The sequence below is a fragment of the Halichoerus grypus genome, chromosome X (genome assembly GCF_964656455.1).
Source record: "Halichoerus grypus chromosome X, mHalGry1.hap1.1, whole genome shotgun sequence".
Taxonomy (NCBI): Eukaryota; Metazoa; Chordata; class Mammalia; order Carnivora; family Phocidae; genus Halichoerus; species Halichoerus grypus.
In genome coordinates, this window is record NC_135727.1 from 2674427 (window position 1) to 2693205 (window position 18779).

Below are 18779 nucleotides of genomic sequence, written 5' to 3' on the forward strand. Positions count from 1 at the left end.
CTATATGTTGGCTAATTGAATTTCAATTTTTAAAAAGGAGACAGGTAAAATTGTATAAGAGAAATAAAGTGGTATAGTTATGTGTCCACAATTTGGGAATCCGGAGGCCTCATTTCTATTCTGGGCCTAATGGTTTGACTATAAATAGACCACTTGGCCACTGTATAACTCTATTTCTTTCTCCATAACTTGAGGCTCACTATATCTGCTCCCAACTCGCCCTATCCAGGGGACAGAAAGAGAGGCACACTGGCAGTATTATATAGCATTTCTCAGACTTGCCTTTCTCAACATTTTCAGGACTTCCAAGTCTCATCAAATCTGCCCCCATTGTTTCTAACAGCACCCAACTTATTTCTGGGAGTGAGTTTCCAGGGAACACTAGCTTTCAGACCAAAGTCTGAGTCTACTTCATTTAGTTGCCCTGTGTACATAATTTGACCAGTGTATGAGCAGAATCATTGGGCTATGAAGTTTCCATTTTCCAGGCTCTGCTATCTCTACTATTCTAGAGGTCCCAGGAGCCTTCCAGGAATTGCTTCTTGGTCTGGTATGATAGAAGAAATCCCATCTTGGGCAGCATGCATCCTACTTCTAGTCTTAGCTCTGCTAATGGCCAACCAGATAACTGCAGGAAAGTTGATCAACCTTGATACTGGAAAGGGATATCTAAAAGCATCAAGCCAGTGGTCTAGGCCCAGACCCTGTGGAAAAAAAACAAAAAAAACAAAAAAAAACGCTTTATAACTGCCCAAACCTACTTGAAGAGAAGGAGGTAAGGACCTGGATTTCACTGCCAAGCCCTACCCCCTCCAAGCCTCCAGATATGTTTCCCTGACTTTCTGCTCCCAACGGTCTGGGACCAAAAGGTAACCCTTTAAACTACGCTTGGGACTTGGGCTTTTAGGAAGTCAGGAAGGGTGCAGAATTCTGACAACTGAAATCTGGCAGGGGGCCAAGGGGAAGCATAAATTCAGAATGAAAAGTAGAACCATAGTTGACAAAGGTGTTAGACTGACATTGGGATACCAACACTTACTGCTTTGGACATCAAGTAAAAGAGGAACTTAACTTATGTGTGTGATTCACAGAAGAATTTATTCAAAAGGTAATTTTCAAAAAATACATGTAGAATTTGAGTTTTAGGTATTCAAATTTATAAGAATAAATCTGGAATACAAGGGAAAGTTGCTACACCTATTTGACTATTACCTAGATAAGGAACAAAGACAACAACAACAAACTGTATTATAATCCCCAATCTCTAATTTGTTACCCTCATTTTGACTAGTTTGAAACCTTACCATGTACCAAGTTTCCAGGTACCATATATATATATATATATATATACATATATATATAAACAGTATGTAACTTCAAAACATTTGAAAAGCTATAGACTGGATGGCCCCAAATAACCTTCCAACTCCATGGCTTTCTCTCTCTCTCATTTCAGAGTTCTCATTGTTCTTTACCGAACTTTTCCATATTGCACAATTCTACCCACTGTTAATATCATTTCATCTGTACCAGCCTAGACATTCTGAAATGTCAAGTAGCAGTCACTGTGGGACTTTTATAGGGACCAAAAGTACAAACACATAATATGTGAGACCATCATGCCCTGAAAAATCCTAACTGTATTTTATATATAGGTTCAAATAATACTTTTAATACTCAACATTTATGTTTAAACCCATCTTTAATTTCAAAGCCCCAACAAATGTTAATCCTCAATCCACTCTAATTTACAGGGGAGAGAGATGTATTTGCAATGGTGTCTTATCCACACAGCATGCAGCACAATCCTAGGCAAAGAGGAGGACCCCAACATTTCCTACAATAAAATCTCAAGGCGGGAAGGGATGTTCAAAGTTAATCTGCAGTAATCCTCATATCCAATGGTCCCACTGAGCATCTCCATTCATTCATAGTTTCTGTCCCCAGTGTTAATACTCTGGTGCTGAACATAGAGTCTCTAAGGGCAGAAATGAGAGCTGATATGGCAGAACTTAAAAATGCTATCAGTGAGATCCAATCTGATCTAGATACTCTAACAGCTAGGGTAAATGAGGCAGAAGAATGAATTAGTGATCTATAAGACAAACTGATAGAAGAGAAGGAACAGGAGGAGGCCTGGAAGAAACAGCTTAAAATCCATGAACACAGAATTAGAGAAATAAGTGATGCCATGAAATGTTCCAATGTCAGAATTATTGGGATCCCTGAGGGGGTGGAGAGAGAGAGAGAGGACTAGAAGATGTATTTGAGCAAATCATATCTGAGAACTTCCCTAATCTGGGGAATGAAACAAGCATTCGTGTCCCAGAGGCAGAGAGGACCCTTCCCAAAATCAAGGAGAACAGACCAATGCCCCGGCATGTAAGAGTAAAACTCACAAATCTTAGAACCAAGGAAACCATCTTAAGGGCAGTTAGGGGGAAAAGATTCCTTACGTACAGAGGGAGGAACATCAGAATAACGTCAGACCTATCCACAGAGACCTGGCAAGCCAGAAAGGCCTGGCAAGACATATTCAGGGTACTAAATGAGAAGAACATGCAGCCAAGAATACTTTATCCGGCAAGGCTTTCATTTAGAATGGATGGAGAGATGCAGAGCTTCCACAACCGGCAGAAACTGAAAGAATATGTGACCACTAAGCTGGCCCTGAAAGAAATATTAAGGGGGGGTTCTATAAAAGGAGAAAGACCCCAAGAGTGATATACAACAGAAATTTACAAGGACAATCTATAAAAACAACGTCTTCACAGGCAACATGATGACAATTCATATCTTTCAATAATCACTCTCAACGTGAATGGCCTAAACGCTCCCATAAAACGGCACAGGGTTGCAGATTGGATAAAAAGACAGGACCCATCCAGGGGCGCCTGGGTGGCTCAGTCGTTAGGCGTCTGCCTTCGGCTTGGGTCATGATCCCAGGGTCCTGGGATGGAGCCCTGCATCGGGCTCCCTGCTCCGCGGGAAGTCTGCTTCTCCCTCTCCCACTCCCCCTGCTTGTGTTCCCTCTCTCGCTGTGTCTCTCTCTGTCAAATAAATAAACAAAATCTTTAAAATAAAAAAAAAAAAAAAAAAAAGACAGGACCCATCCATATGCTGTCTACAAGAGACTCATTTTGAACCTAAAGATACATCCAGACTGAAAGTGAAGGGATGGAGATCCATCTTCCATGCCAGCGGACCTCAAAAGAAAGCTGGGGTAGCAATTCTTATATCAGACAAATTAGATTTTAAACTAAAGTCTGTAATAAGAGACACGGAAGGACACTGTATCATTCTTAAAGGGTCTATCCAACAAGAAGATCTAACAATTGTAAATATCTATGCCCCCAACATGGGAGCAGCCATCTACATAAGCCAACTGTTAACCAAAATAAAGAGTCATATTGATAACAATACATTAATTGTAGGAGACCTCAATACTCCACTCTCAGCAATGGACAGATCATCTAAGCAGAAAATCAACAAGGAAACAAGAGCTTTGAATGATACACTGGACCAGATGGACCTCATAGATATTTACAGAACATTCCACCCTAAAACAACAGAATACTCATTCTTCTTGAGTGCACATGGAACTTTCTCCAGAATAGACCATATACTGGGTCACAAATCAGGTCTCAACTGATACCAAAGATTGAGATTATTCCCTGCATATTCTCAGACCATAATGCTCTAAAACTGGAACTCAATCACAAGAAAAAATTTGGCAGAAATTCAAACATTTGGAAGCTAAAGACCACTCTGCTCAAGAATGTTTGGGTCAACTAAGAAATCAAAGAAGAACTTAAACAATTCATGGAAATCAATGAGAACGAAAACACATCGGTCTAAAACCTATGGGATACTGCAAAGGCGGTCCTAAGGGGGAAATACATAGCCATCCAAGCCTCATTCAAAAAAATAGAAAAATCCCGAATTCACCAACTAACTCTACACCTTAAAGAACTAGAGAAAAAGCAACAACGACGCCTAAGCCACACATTAGAAGAGAAATAACTAAAATTAGAGCAGAAATCAATGAATTAGAAACCAGAAACACAGTAGATCAGATCAACAAAACTAGAAGTTGGTTCTTTGAAAGAATTAATAAGATCGATAAACCACTGGCCAGACTTATCCAAAAGAAAAGAGAAAGGACCCAAATTAATAAAATTATGAATGAAAGGGGAGAGATCACGACTAACACCAAGGAAATAGAAACAATTATTAGAAATTATTATCAACAACTATATGCCAATAAACTGAGCAATCTGGATGAAATGGAGGCCTTCCTGGAAACATATAAGCTGCCAAGACTGAAACAGGAAGAAATTGACAACCTGAATAGGCCAATAACCAGTAACGAGATTGAAGCAGTGATCAAAAACCTCCCAAAAAACAAGAGTCCAGAGCCTGATGGATTCCCTGGGGAATTCTACCAAACATTCAAAGAAGAAATAATACCTATTCTACTGAAGCTGTTTCAAAAAATAGAAACAGAAGGAAAACTTCCAAACTCATTCTATGAGGCCAGCATTACCTTAATCCCCAAACCAGGCAAAGACCCCATCAAAAAGGAGAATTTCAGACCAATATCCCTGATGAATATGGATTCCAAAATCCTCAACAAAATCCTAGCTAATAGGATCCAACAATACATTAAAAGGATCATCCACCACGACCAAGTGGGATTTATCCCTGGGATGCAAGGGTGGTTAAGCATTCGCAAATCAATCAATGTGACAGAACACATTAATAAGAGGAGAGAGAAGAACGATATGGTCCTCTCAATTGACGCAGAAAAAGCATTTGACAAAATACGGCATCCTTTCCTGATTAAAACTCTTCAGAGTATAGGAACAGAGGGAATATTCTTCAATTTCATATAATCCATCTATGAAAAACCCACAGCGAATATCATCCTCAACGGGGAAAAGCTGAGAGCCTTTCCCTTAAGATCAGGAACACATCAAGGATGCCCACTCTCACCACTATTGTTCAACATAGTACTAGAAGTCCTAGCAACAGCAATCAGACAACAAAAAGAAATAAAAGGGATTCAAATTGGCAAAGAAGAAGTCAAACTCTCTCTTTTTGCAGATGACATGATACTTTATGTGGAAAATCCAAAAGACTCCACCCCCAAATTACTAGAACTCATCCAGCAATTCAGTAATGTGGCAGGATACAAAATCAATGCACAGAAATCAATTGCTTTCTTATACACTAACAATGCAACTGCAGAAAGAGAAATTAGAGAAACGATTCCATTTACAATAGCACCAAAAACCATAAGATACCTCAGAATAAACCTAACCAAAGAGGTAAAGGATCTATACTCTAGGAACTACAAAATACTCATGAAAGAAATTGAAGAAGACACAAAAAGATGGAAAAATATTCCATGCTCATGGATTGGAAGAATAAACATTGTTAAAATGTCTATGCTACCCAGAGCAATCTATACCTTCAATGCCATCCCGATCAAAATTCCAATGACATTCTTCAAAGTGCTGGAACAAACAATCCTAAAATTTGTATGGAATCAGAAAAGACCCCGAATCGCCAAGGAAATGTTGAAAAAGAAAAACAAAGCTGGGGGCATCACGTTGCCCGATTTCAAGCTATATTATAAAGCTGTGATCACCAAGACACCATGGTACCGGCACAGAAACAGACATATAGACCAATGGAACAGAATGGAGAACCCAGATATGGACCCTCAACTCTATGGTCAAATAATCTTTGACAAAGCAGGAAAAAACATGCAATGGAAAAAAGACAGTCTCTTCAATAAATGGTGCTGGGAAAATTGGACAGCCACATGCAGAAGAATGAAACTCGACCATTCTCTAACACCATTCACAAAGATAAACCCAAAGTGGATGAAAGACCTCAATGTGAGACAGGAATTCATCAAAATCCTAAAGGAGAACATAGGCAGTAACCTCTTTGACATCGGCCACAGCAACTTCTTTCAAGATACATCTCCAAAAGCTAGTGAAACAAAAGCAAAAATGAACTTTTGGGACTTCACCAAGATAAAAAGCTTCTGCACAGCAAAGGAAACAGTCAACAAAACAAAGAGGCAACCCACAGAATGGGAGAAGATATTTGCAAATGACACTACAGATAAAGGGCTGGTATCCAAGATCTATAAAGAACTTCTCAAACTCAACACCCAAAAAACAAATAATCAAGTCAAAAAGTGGGCAGAAGAGATGAAAAGACACTTCTCTGAAGAAGACATGCAAATGGCTAACAGACACATGAAAAAATGTTCATCATCATTAGCCATCAGGGAAATCCAAATCAAAACCACACTGAGATACCACCTTACACCAGTTAGAATGGCAAAAATGGACAGGGAAAGAAACAACAAATGTTGGAGAGGTTGTGGAGAAAGGGGAACCCTCTTACACTGTTGGTGGGAATGCAAGTTGGTACAGCCACTTTGGAAAACAGTGTGGAGGTTCCTCAAAAACTTAAAAATAGAGCTACCCTATGACCCAGCAATTGCACTACTGGGTATTTACCCCAAAGACACAGATGTAGTGAAAAGAAGGGCCATATGCACCCCAATGTTCACAGCAGCAATGTCCGCTATAGCCAAACTGTGGAAAGAGCCGAGATGCCCTTCAACAGATGAATGGATAAAGAAGATGTGGTCCATATATACAATGGACTATTCCTCAGCCATCAGAAAGGATGAATAGCCAACTTTTACATCAACATGGATGGGACTGGAGGAGATTATGTTAAGTGAAATAAGTCAAGCAGAGAAAGTCAATTATCATATGGTTTCACTTATTTGTGGAACATAAGGAATAACATTGAGGACATAAGGAGAAGGAAGGGAAAAATGGGCGGGGGGAATCGGGGGAGAGATGAACCATGAGAGACTATGGACTCTGAGAAACAAACTGAGGGTTTTAGAGGGGAGGGGGGTGGGGGGATGGGTTAGCCCGGTGATGGGTATTAAGGAGGGCACGTACTGCATGGAGCACTGGGTGTTATATGAAAACAATGGATCGTGTATCAACACATCAAAAACAAATGATGTATTGTATGGTGACTAACATAACATAATAAAATTAAAAAAAAAAAAGTAAACCAAACGAGTAGCAGCTATGTGAAAGGCACAGTCGCTGAAGGGAAAGGAACCAAGGAGCATTTGGAAGAGGCCCAGTAGTAGGCAAAGCTATCAAGCGCGTAGCACATGGTGACAAAGCAAATGTTTTTAAGAAAATCCTCACTGGGGGCGCCTGGGTGGCTCAGTTGTTAAGCATGTGCCTTCGGCTCAGGTCATGGTCCCAGGGTCCTGGCATCAAGCCCCGCATCGGGCTCCCTGTTCCGCGGGAAGCCTGCTTCTCCCTCTCCCACTCCCCCTGCTTGTGTTCCCCGCTCTCGCTGTCTCTCTCTCTGTCAAATAAATAAATAAAATCTTAAAAAAAAAGAAAAAGAAAGAAAGAAAATCTGCACTGTCCAACATGGCAGAGAGGCATAAGAGAACAACAGTGAGGGCCAGCCAATGGGGATCTCTCTAAGGGGCAGGGGTCACATGCTGAGTTCGCACTAGAGGATTTTCACAAATTCAGGAGACACACTTCATATTAGAAAAGGTAATAGGAGTGAGCATGAAGTTCTGATTCTGATGGAAGGCAGAGCAGGCATGACTTCAAGAGGAAAGGATGAAGTTACTGAAGAGAGAGAAGATGTAATAATTATGGGGGCAAGAGTAGGAGGAGGAATTAGGATGGGCTCCAGAGTGCAAGCAGAAGAGCACACTTCAAAGAGGAAACTAGAAGGAGTAAGACAGTCTAGACGTTCAGATTAACGGTCTATGCTTCCCCAGATCCCGTCATTAAGAGGGGAACCTGGAGGAACAGGGGTATAAAATAAGAAATGGCCAACAAACACTTGAAAAAAGTTCAAAATTAAAACTGTTTTGCCCTTTTCAAATTGGCAGGGATTTTTAAAAACTATAGTACATGCTGGCAGGGTGCAGTGACATACACATTCTCATATACCACTGCAAGAATGTAAACTGCAAAGCTTTTTGATAAGTAATTCATAACACAAATCAGGTACCTTGAAAATTCATGTTTTCTAGTTATTCTAGAAGGAAAAAAAAAAAAAACCAGAGCTGTGGAGAAACATTTCGATGCAAGGATGCTCATAACAGTGTGAGTAATCACTATAAAAAGGGAAAAATTAAAATTTCCCACAACAGAGAAATGATTAAGTTATATATCTAGATGATGAAATGCTCAGTCATCGAAGATCATGATTTTGAAGAATTTTTAATGATTTGTAAAAATGGTTATGATATAAAACTAAACAAAAGTCAGTATAGTAGGGGCGCCTGGGTGGCTCAGTCGGTTAAGCGGCTGCCTTCGGCTCAGGTCATGATCCCAGGGTCCTGAGATCGAGTCCCACAGCAGGCTCCCTGCTCAGCGGGGAATGTGCTTCTCCCTCTCCCTCTGCCCTTCCCCACCCCCCACTTGTGTTCTCTCTCTCTCTCAAATAAATAAATAAATAAAATATTTTTAAAAATCCATATACAAGTACATGACCATAATCTGTTTGTAGTTAATATATAACTCTAAGTACATATATACTTACATGTGTGCATAAAAAATGGAAGTAAATACACTAAAACATTAATAGTGCTTTTGTCTAACAAGTGATTTTATTTGCTCCTTTATACTTTTCTGCCTGTTAAATCTTTTTCTGCAACCAACACATCATATTTTTATGATTAACAGAAACTCTGCCAACAAGAGACATTATTTACAAACCAGGAGGGGAGAAATCCCAGTTTCCTCCAGCCCTGAAGTTTAGAACTGCATGGAAGAATTGAGCTCCTATGCAAAACTGCCCACTGCCTTGAACAGGGAACCAGAAGGGACTTTTGTTCTGCAATGAGTGGGGTTGAACTCGGCTTTGATCAGTAGGGAGGGGAAAGAGATGTAGAAAGCAGGATCATATATCAGCCCTGGAGGGTTCATTCACAAACAAGAAGAGGCATATGTCCTACCAAGTGAACACAGGTAAGTGCCACATCTTAATTCAACTGAGATGGAGGGGGGGAGGGGATACCACTGGTGGCTCCCAGAAGTTGGCTAGCTAGAGCATGGAGCACCTGTGTCTACCAGCTTTGTGAACTGCGAAGGGAAGGTGCACCGCCTTAAATGCACCTGTAAGCCCCTGGAGCCAACCGCACAGGTCTTACTCCTGGCTCAACCACATATTTGCTGTGTGAATTTGGACAAATTACTTAGTCTTTTAGGGCCTCCATTTCTTCATCGGTGAAATGAAGATGATGGCAACTGCTACCTAAGGCTTTCTGTACGATGAACTAAGCTATAGAAAAGTACTTATAACTGCATGCCTGCACGCTGTAAATGCTCTACAAGTGTCTGCTATTGTTATCATTTGTCGCCAGTACCCGCATACTGACTGGAGATGGCCTGAAATACAAATAGTGAATACTAAGGAGCTCAGTTCTAAAATGGAGAAAGTCATCAATCTGTCAGGGAGGCCCAGAAGAATTAAAAACAAGAAACTAGAGACTTGGGTGAAAATGAGGAAGTTAAAGGGAACCCCCACATCCCAGCATCATCAATCTTCCTCACAGGCCTGGAGAACTATTTAGAAAATGTTATTTAAGACCAAATCAACTATATTTTGCATTTGGTTAAAAATATTCCAGGACTGTTGTAAGTTTAAAGGAAATAATGTATTTTATTTTATTTTTTATTTTGGGGGTCATTATTTAACTTTAATAGAAAATTATTTTAAAAGCTAATAAAATGATAACATAATAAACAGAAATATAACAAAAAAGCAAATAGCCTCTTAATTTGAGTAATTGTCTTCAAATTGTAATAGATAATTTGAAGTGCATTAAAATCTAACTGTTCCCTTGATTTGAACTGACATTTTCAGTTTTCTTTTTATTTATTTATTAACATATAATGTATTAGTTGTTTCAGGGAAATAATGTATTTTAGATGACTTGAACTTCACCATTTGTCCCATCAATACCCCTGCAAGGAATTTATCCATAGGAGCTAGCCTGACAAGTCTACAAAGATGTAGTATAAGCTTGTTTGATTTTGGTGTTGTACAGAATAATGAAAACCTGGAAACAACCTCCTTATCAATTGTGGATTGGGGTAGATAGATTATGACATGCTGGTAAAGTGGAACGCTATGCAGTCATTAAAGGGGATGAATTTCCATATACACCCGTATATGTACTGCATGGAAAGCTGTCCAAAACACATTATTGAAGGCCAAATACCAGGTAGAGGGTCACAGCATGTACGTCAGAGTAGCCACATCTCCACATGCAGTTGTGCAGAAAGAAAGGGATTAGAAGAATGCTTATACAAAGGTAGATAATGATTGTCTCTGGGAGGTAGGATTTCAAGACATTTGTGTTTTTTTCTTTATGTCTCTCTCTATTTTTTTTTTTAATTTCTAGAATGAGCATGTATTATCTTTGTCATAGGCAAATCTGATTGGGTAAAAAAAATCTTTTGTCAAATGAATGAATGTCTTTTAAAAAAAACACAAAATGCAACACAGTTTCCTTTGTCACCCTCCGCCCACTGCTTTCTTGGGGGTCAAGTTGCCATTATTAAATATGGTATTCTTTGGACTGGAATGTAAATGTCCTGTGAGGGAGAATGCAATTGGGAACATCTTACACATAATTATGAATGCTGAATCTAACTAGGTAGCAGAGGACAACAAAAACACCACACAACATTTAGAATTCTTAAAATACTCATTTTTCTTCTCAGAACTAGAATTGCAAACTCTATTTCAATCCAGGGCCTCCAAATGGTCAGTTTTCACTTTCTGTGAATGGATCAGGTATGCGTACCTCCCATGGGGGATACAAAATAAACATAAAACTGCTCTCACTACTAGGAATTGAAAAAGGCCATGCACTCTTTTGTTGACCAGAAGGATATCAACTTACCTGGCTTTCACTCACTCACCTGGACAGAAACCTCATGGCACTTCTCTTTTCAGCATCCATGGTTCCTCTGCTGTCTGTAGCTGGGAAATCATGTCTGGTTTGGAAATTGGAATCCCTGATTTTTGAAAAATAAAGGGGACTTAGCTATTTGTGCTGGGTACACAATGGTGTCCCAGAGATCCATTCTAATCACTTGGCCTTCAGGAGGAAACGGTATTCTAGGACACCCCCAGAGTGGTACCAAGAATATCTCCACGGGGCCCAATCTGACTTCTAAGAAGGAGTGGAGGAAAGGAAGGAGGATGGGTGTGGCAGAGGGAGTGGGAAACTCTCCACTGCAAGGAACAACCGGCTTTGCCTTCCCAGATAGAATGGAAATCTGGTCACATCTCCAGTGGAGTCTGACCTAGAGGATCAGAGGACAGAGAGACCAAAGTCTCTGAAGCAGCATAAGGAAGTTTATCAACAACTCCATTTGCAACTGGGCTTGCAAAAGGAAAAAGAAACAGAAACTATCAGTTTTTGGTTCCCAAGAAAACACAAATCTGAGCCCTGGCTCTCCATCTTTAGCCTACAGGGTCCAGAGAAGGTACGCTGTCCTTACCCAGGGAGATCAGTGTCCTATATTTCACCAGTGTCCCTTCCTTACCTACATCCCTCTGAGCAAGGTCCAGCTAACTCCTACCTTCCTGGCAGAAGTCTGAGGGCACATCTGTAAATATCATAGACTCCTAAAAGACCCAAACCATTCCTACTTACCCTAAGCCTCCTTGGGGAAGGCTGGAATTGGTAGCATTGTAGGAAGATGGACAGAAAGGTTTCCTCTGCTCCAAGTCCAATGCTTACTGAGTACCTAGTATGTGTCTGAGTGCTTTACTCCGTGGAAACTACAAAAAAGAGTAGACACATCTCTCTCGAGAAGAAAGTCGTTTAATCAGGAAAGAAAAGAGTTCAGGCAGATTCCAGTGAGCCCCTACATGCTGGGCATGGTAAGATGGGAAATTCAGCAGCAAGGAACTGGCTTGATTTGCCCCTTGGTGCATGCTGAGGACTCCCAATTCCAATCCCTTCCAGCCCCAGCTCTCTGTCTGCTCAATAAATTCTTGTCACGTGAATAATTAAAACAATTTGAGAACAAAAGCCCTGAGTACAAAGTCAAATGACTAGTTTTATTTTAGAGAGCATAAGGCCTGCTGGAACAACAGAGAAGGAAGAGAGGTGGGGGTGGTGATGATGGATGACTGAGAGTGGATTTATGAAGGACGTGGTCTTTAAGGGAGCGTGAGACTTGGATGGTACACTTCACACCTTTGGCCCATGGCATTGGAAGTCCTTATAACAGCAGTTAAGTCCCTTCATCTACTATTGCTTTGCAGAGAGGGATCGCCACTCTGCCAAAACTTCTGCTGGATTACTGCAACTGTCTTATAACTGGATTTCCTGCCACCTCTAACCTCACGTTCTACCATTCCATTGTCTAAACCAGAGCGGCCATTTGAAATGCAAACCGAGGCACAGCACGCTTCTTTTTAAAAATCCTCTGCAAGCACTCCTTCTAAGATGAAACCACATTCCTTCAGGTGATATTCTAGACCTTTGCCAACCTGGACCTGATGTACCTGTCTGGTCTCATCTCCTCCTACTCCTGCCCACATAGACTCCACACTCCAGGAAAACAGTCCTTTTCGCTGTTCTCCGAATGCGTATGTTATGCTCATTTAGGTTTCCAGTGCTTTTGTGGTTGCTTTCAAACACATTCAAGTTCAAAGGTAATTACCATCTGATCTTAAAAACACCCTCACTGTCTCCTTGAGGATTTAAAACATCTAGAGCCTCATAATTACATGCATAAGTGGAAAAGGTGATATGATGACAAAAATAGATACACAAATGGACAAAGATTAGAAGGGAATGCACGAATATGAGATAAGTGTTGTTGAGTAATAGAATTATAAACAGTTTCTTCTCTTCTACAAGAAGAAATATGTTAGTGTTGCTATAACATATTTTTTACTAATTAAAAAAAAAACAGCAAGCAATAGTATACCAAATGATAGGAGGCTTTAAGGTAAAGAATCTGCCTTGGGGACAATTATTCAAGTGAAAGGGCAGAGTGGGCTGGATTTACCCCAGACGTCATCATGGAAGAGAAGAGTTTTGAGTTAACAGTAGGAGGGAATGGTCTGAACCATGTCACAACAACTAGAAGGAGCAGAAGGCCTGTGCTCCAAAGACACAACCAAGACTGCTACCTATAAAAGGAGGGTCAGGGACTAGAATGGACTGGCTCTGGGAGTACAGGCAAATGGATGGAAGTCAGACAACTCCTAGACAAGAGATAATGTGACCATACTTGGTGCCTAATGGCCACCAATATCTAGAAATGGTCCATGGCTGGTACTTGAGAACACACTGGTTTTGCTGCAGTTACGAGGGCTGTATTCTTGGGGGTGGGGGGAAGTAGTGAATTCCCAAGGGAATATTATTCCTTTGGGAACAGCAGAAGTTTCTGAGGATGAGAGGAAGCAGGAAGGGAAATAATATTTGTTGAGTATCTACACATGCTATGCACCATGGTCAGAAGTTACCTTCCCAACAACCCTGTGAGGCACAGACCTCTTAAACCCTTTCATAACAGAAATACATTCAGAGTGGTTCTAGAACTTGCCTAGCACCTAGCATGTAAGTGACAGAGTCAATGAGTGCCTGTGTATATTTCTGAGCAACCTGAAAGGGAACACAGACACATGAAAGTTGATCATATTGAACAGTGGGATCATGGGTGCTTTCCTGACGACTTCTGTATTTCTTAATGTTGTTATAATAATGTTAAAGCAATTTCTTTTGACTGTAAATTAAAAAGGAATTAGTTTGATGGATTCCTAAATGTCCTCCCCCGCCCCATAGCCATTAACGTGATCTGAAGTCCAGTTTAAAAAATTTAAGGATTAGGATTAAAGTCTCAAAAGTCAACTGTTATAATTTTTCACGTAATTTTTAGAAAGATAAAATAATAAAAGCAAGATTTTTTAAAAACAGTACAGAAAGATCTTGAGATGCCAAAAAAGCAATCATTAAACTCTATAATCAATTTTTTACAAATAAGAGAATGAAAATACATGACAGTTCCCTGAGAAGCAGCCAGAGGCCGGGCATCTTGGCTCAGATAGCTGAAGCACTGCATGGATTGATGCCCCTTGCTAAGAGGGCAGGAGAGAATCTGGATGTTGGTGTTCCCAGAGGGGAGAGAGTTTTCAAAGTGAAGCTTCTAGAGGAGCTGGCTTTGTCCTACATCACATTCTAAATGCAAACAACACAATTTTATATGATGGGGACAACAAAGACTAAAACGGTTTATGCTCTGACTGGCCCATAAAATGCAATTGAACCGATTATTCTCATATCCATGAAAGAGCGGATTCCTTTAAGCTGCATCTCTCTCAAATTGTGTCTCAGGTGTGTAAATCATGTTTAACAAATGAGCCTAAATTACGGAAAGCACTAGCTTTATTTAAATCTCAAAGTCTCTGAAAGTCTTGTGCCAATTCATATTACCAACACAAGAAATGGAGATAAAACTTGAAATCTATTCATTTATTTTTTGCTCTAAATCCACTTCCCTGGTCTTGAAAAGAGTCGCACTGATATTAGATTTGTATATCTGAATTTATATGCAATGTGGAATGTTGAAAAATTTGCGCCTGGGTGGCTCAGTCGGTTGACTGTCCGACTCTTGGTTTCAGCTCAGGTCGTGATCTCAGGGTCATGAGATGGAGCCCCGCATCGGGCTCTGTGCTCAGCAGGGAGTCTGCTTAAGATTCTCTCTCCCTCTGCCCCTCCCCCAACTCATGTAAATAAATAAAAATCTTTAAAAAAATTTGCCACTTTGAAAATTGACCTAAATTTCTTAATTTTAAAATTGACCTAAAATCACAGTAAATAAACACCTTCTTTATTGTGGCTAATACAATAAAAGATAAACTCTCTTCTGCTTGTTTTCTTGCATCCGGTGAAAACAACTAGCTGGCACCAAAAACCAAGCATTTCCTCCAGGTCTCAGCCCAGGCCTGACCAGGTTGTCCCTCCTTAGTGGACCACAGGAAACCCTGCAGGAATCCATGAGTGACTACTTGAGCTAACTGTCCCAGAAAAAGTGGGGGCTTTTTTTTTTCCTTTTACACATTGGCAAAGTACTGTAACTTAGATCTTTGAAACCCTTCTTACGTGTAAAACAACAGATTCTTGGAGGGCTTCGTGAGGCCCACTAATAGTTTCTCATTTAGGTCATACAAGGGCTGTAATTTTGCCAGCCTTCTGAGCTAAACAAAACAAAACAAAAACCAAACCAACCAAACAACAAAAAAAAAACAACAACAACCCCAAACCACACACATACACACAAAACCACATCAGGTCACTTCGGGTCTTCCCTCCTCAAAATGCCCTCTAGGCTTGCCCTAAAATACTGCCTGCAACATGGCAATCTTCATTCTAAACTTCTTTTCCCTGCTTCCTAATGCATACACAGTAAGGTCCAGTGAAGCTGACTGCCAAGCATGTACACACCTACCTTGAGGACATCATGTTGAGCGAAAGAAGCCAGACACAAAAGGACACATACTATAGATTCCACTTAGTAGAGCAAGGTCACAGAGACTGAGAATCAAAGGGTGGTTACCAGGGGCTGGGGGTGGGAGGGAGATGTGGAGTTAGTGTTTAATGGGGACAGAGATTCAGTTTGGGAAGATGAAAAAGTTCTGGGGATGGATTGTGGTGATGGTTGGGCAACAACGTGAATGCGCTTAATGCAACTGAGCTGTACACTTAAAAATGGCTAGAACGGTAACTTCTATGTTATATGTATTTTGCCACAATAATTTTTTATTTTTTATATTTTTTATTTTTTTTAAAGATTTTATTTATTTATTTGACAGAGAGAGACACAGCGAGAGAGGGAATACAAGCAGGGGGAATGGGAGAGGGAGAAGCAGGCTTCCTGCGGAGCAGGGAACCCGATGCGGGGCTCGATCCCAGGACTCTGGGATCATGACCTGAGCCGAAGGCAGACGCTTAACGACTGAGCCACCCAGGTGCCCCCACAATAATTTTTTAAAAGAGTGTAAACACCATCTGGGCTTATACTTATGTATAAACCTAGATTTGTGCCCTGACATACCTTCTCCTCCAGCCTGTCTTCTCACTAGTCCTTGAAAAAACCATTCATTTCTGTCCCTGAGCCTTTGTCATACTCTTCTCTAGCCTGGAAACTGCCTGACTGTCATTTCTAGGTCTCCAAAGGCAGCTGAAATTTCTCCTTCTTTTGTTCCCCATAGTACTTCCTGTTTAAACTTGTGATATGGGAGGTTAATCATGCAGTTTCTTATTATTTCATCATTGCATATTCAGATCTTGTCCTGTTCTCTCTCCCCTAACAGGCCCTAAGTCCCTTCATGCCCAGGACTGGGTCTTGCATGTGGCATAATAGAGAAGTTTGAGGCACAGAGTAGATCTCAAAGGTGTGATGAATGATCAAATGGTGGGTGGAGAGGAGAAAACTGCAGAAGGGTATCCTATGAGTTCCATCTTCTTCCAAAACGGGCAATCTGTGAGGAGTTTGAGGCCCAACCTCCTGAAGGCAAGTGGCTCAGGAGAGAAACTGCAGGGCAGGGGGGATGATACACTCTCCACCTAAGAATTGAGGGAGCCTTTCAGAAAGGAGAAAGAAATCCCAACTCACTTCTAAATAGACTGTGAGGAGCCCAATCTTTCCCTATTCTTCTGGGTCATCCTTTTGGGATAAGAGCAGAGTCTTGGGAAGGTAGTGCTGGAGGAGGAGGAAGAAACCCTGAGAGACTCTGGCCCTGTCCTGCAGCAAGCTAAGGTAAAAACTGGGTGCTCCTCACCTGTGAAATCACGTTATCACCTATCCTCCCTGCCTTTTATATTTATGTCTCCACAGGCAAGGGAAACAAAACTATTGGGACTAAAAATAATTTCTTAATATTGTTAAATATCCAGTTAGTGATAAAAGACACGGCAATGCTTTGCTAAGTGGAACCCAGAACGAAATAAAAGGAATGACTGAATGCCTACGTGGCAGAAACCTTGGCAAGGCAGGGTTTACACCAGCAGTAGAGGACATCTGAGTTACTCCTCTATACCCAGCCCCATTGAGGGGGCAGCCAAGAGAACCCTCTGGGGCTGTGCTGTCCAGGCGGGCAGCTGTGCAGTCATTAAGTGTCTACGCGCTGAGTGTGACCTGAGATGTGCTGCACAGTTCAAATACACACTGGATTTTGAAGAGTTAGTGAAGGAAGGAAGAATGTAAAATATCTCACTGATAACTTCTTGCATGGATCACACGCTGAAATAATACTTTTGGATACAGTGGGTTAAATCAAACACATTGTCAAAGTTAATTTCGCCACTTTCTTTTAACTTCAGCACACATGCAGCTCGCATTATGTTTCTACGGGACAGCGGTGCCCCCTAGGGAGTGGTGGCTGCCTGACATCTCCAAGGCAAAGGATGCCTCCATTGCCCCAAACATCCAGTCTTGTAGTTCTCCCCTCCTCCCAACCCTTCTCCTCCCTCACTCTGGGGAAGGGCTGACCCATCCGACAGCCGCAGCCTGAGGGGCTCGCCTCTCTGCCCCTACTGTCACTCTTCCTTCCCATCGGAGGAGTGGGCTCCAGCACCGAGCCCTTTAGGTTCCAAGCACTGGGGCAGAGGGGCGACCCCGTGGGCAGTGCAGTCGGTCCGTGCACCAGCTTACCTCCAGCGCTCAGCCTCGCCAGTCTCCTCCGGCAAGCTCTCATCCAGGTGTCACACGCGGCAACGCCCGGCCGTCACCACGGCAACTCAGTCCCACAGGCCACCGAAGTCACCCGACCGCCGCAAAGCCGCCGGCTCGGAAACGCTGCCAAGCCTGCGGCAGGCACCCAGGGCGCATGCGCTCGGCGGCCCCCGCCCCCTCCCAGGCTGCTCCGGGGCCCGCCGCCGCGTCTCTGGAGTCACAGCCTCTGCGGTTGCGCACTACTCGGAAAGGGCTGTTAACCACCCCTGGCCCCCAAGGGTACACGGACGCACTCCAGCCCTCCCGAAGGATCCTGGAAGTTGTAGTCCGCAGCCCAGGCGCAGGCGGGGTCTACACGGGCACCGCCCCTCCATAAGTGGCTAGCGAGGAGGCCGCTGCCGTGGCAACTGCATCCGCCGCTAGGACCTCAAGGCCGAGGACCTCGGTGATGAGCTAGTGCCCGCTGAGCCGGCTCTGGCTTCCTCGGCCCAGCTGCCTGCTAACACACCCGCAGCCATGGGTGTCCGGGCAGGGAAGGCACCAGTGTAGTTATAGGACAGGCACTTGGTGTTCCAGCGGACTACAGGGGACAGTGAGGTCGTCGTGAAGATTAACTTCTGCCACAGCTATGGGCTGAGCGCCTGCCATGGGTCAGACACTAGCCCAGGCTCAGGAGAGCGGAGAACCCAGACAGGCACAGGCCCCGCCCTTGGGGAATGAGCAGTTACAGAGCAGTGAGTCCAGGTGCAAGGATGCGGGAAGCTACTGAAAAGGGTCGCCAATCCCTAGCCCACAGCAACAGTAGAGGTGGGACGCACGCAGTAGGGGACTTTCAACCAGAGAAATGCCTGACATACCCAGGCCTCAACTCCACGGAGCCTGATTAGGTTCTGGGTCTATGGACCACCTGCTTGTATCAAAGCACTGCTAAAAGGAACAATACAATTTAGCCAGGCAAAGGTGAAGGGCAAATACCAGTTA

The 18779-nt window shown here is 42.4% G+C and overlaps 1 protein-coding gene across 4 annotated transcripts in view; it reads right to left on the reverse strand.

The window, feature by feature from the left end:
• Positions 1-17964, reverse strand: part of LOC118527140 (synaptonemal complex protein 3-like) — a 59126-nt gene extending 41162 nt beyond the window's left edge. For 3 of the 4 annotated variants that reach the window (XM_078065298.1, XM_078065297.1, XM_078065299.1), the window contains exon 1: positions 17778-17964. The gene's annotated coding sequence lies outside the window, so the exon portion shown is untranslated. Of the gene's footprint in view, positions 1-11021; positions 11118-11761; positions 11890-17777 lie in introns of all 4 variants that reach the window. The other variant, XM_078065296.1, reaches the window with a different exon arrangement.
• Positions 17965-18779: the final 815 nt, after the last annotated feature.